We start from the raw sequence: 1500 nt of genomic DNA on the forward strand, positions 1-1500 counted from the left end.
TCACAGAGAGAGAGAGAGAGAGAGAGAGAGAGAGAGAGAGAGAGAGAGAGAGAGACACACACACACAAACATGTTCATGTTCACACACACACTCACACAGAGAGAGAGAGAGAGACACGCAGACACACAAAAAAAAAGAGAGAGAGAGAGAGAGAGAGAGAGAGACACACACACACACACAAAAAGAGAGAGAGAGAGAGAGAGAGGGAGAGAGAGACACACACACACAGAGTCTGTGCAGAGCTCCTCCTCCTCCGCTGGGCTTGGCTTAAGAGGTTTATCTGTGTGTTGCTAAACATCCTGACCTTTTTTTCTTCTGATATTTTTTATTTATTTATTTTTTTTGGAAATCCTTAATGCGCTTAAAATGCTCCAAACCCACCTAATCCCTATAGCCACCACAAACACACAGACACACACACACACACACACCAGAGAGAGAAAGAGAGAGAGAGAGAGGGGGGATACACACACACACACACACACACACACACACACACAGTCCCAGTGTTAAGACAGCATGGGAAGCATGTGGCTGGTTTCTGTAAAGATGCCTCAGTAATAAACTGCATCTGTCAGTGCTGTGACGGCCGTTTGGTAGTTTAATTTAATTCACTTTTATTTCGTGTCAACATTGTTCTCTAACCATGCACATAGGCCATTGTTTTTCAAACGCGTTTTTCAAACGCGCGCACACACACACAGACACAGACACAGACACACAGACACAGACACACACACACACACACACAGCACACACACACACACACACACACACACACACACACACACACACACACACACACACTTCCCATGTGTCCATGAGCCTCGCCACATAGTAGGGCTGTGCAATTAATCAATTTTAATTTGCATCTCGATTTTGGCTCCAAACAATGACAAATTTGTTGTTTGGTTGTAAAAAAAATCAGCACGCTGTAATGCTAGGGAAACTAAAGACTCTGGCCAATGAGTGCGATTATCTTACTGTAAAGGCACACGTACAGTAGGGAGCGGAAAAGATTGTTGTGAACGTATAAGATCATGAACACGGACTGTGTGCTGGTTCAGGCCCAGCGGATTATGAAACATACAGTATTGTCCAACACCCAGAGGAGAGAGATTTGGTAACATTTACAGTTGCAAACTTAGAAAACACGTGGGGAAACTAAAGACTCTGGCCGCTGAGTGCGATTATCTTACTGTAAAGGTGTACGTACAGTAGGGAAACTAAACACTCTGGCCGATGAGTGCGATTATCTTACTGTAAAGGTGTACGTACAGTAGGGAAACTAAAGACTCTGGCCGATGAGTGCGATTATCTTACTGTAAAGGTACACGTACAGTAGGGAAACTAAACACTCTGCCCGATGAGTGCGATTATCTTACTGTAAAGGTGTACGTACAGTAGGGAAACTTTTTTGAGAATACAATTTTGACCAAAATAATTGCGATTATGGTTTTTGCTGTAATTGAGCAGCCCGACCACAAAGATGTTTTGGC

The 1500-nt window shown here is 43.7% G+C and overlaps 1 protein-coding gene across 4 annotated transcripts in view; it reads right to left on the reverse strand.

Moving 5' to 3' along the window:
• Nucleotides 1-1500, reverse strand: part of LOC134101306 (nuclear factor 1 X-type) — a 114030-nt gene that overhangs the window by 20486 nt on the left and 92044 nt on the right. The gene's annotated exons all lie outside the window — the stretch shown is intronic.

This window comes from Sardina pilchardus, chromosome 1 (genome assembly GCF_963854185.1).
Source record: "Sardina pilchardus chromosome 1, fSarPil1.1, whole genome shotgun sequence".
Lineage (NCBI taxonomy): Eukaryota > Metazoa > Chordata > Actinopteri > Clupeiformes > Clupeidae > Sardina > Sardina pilchardus.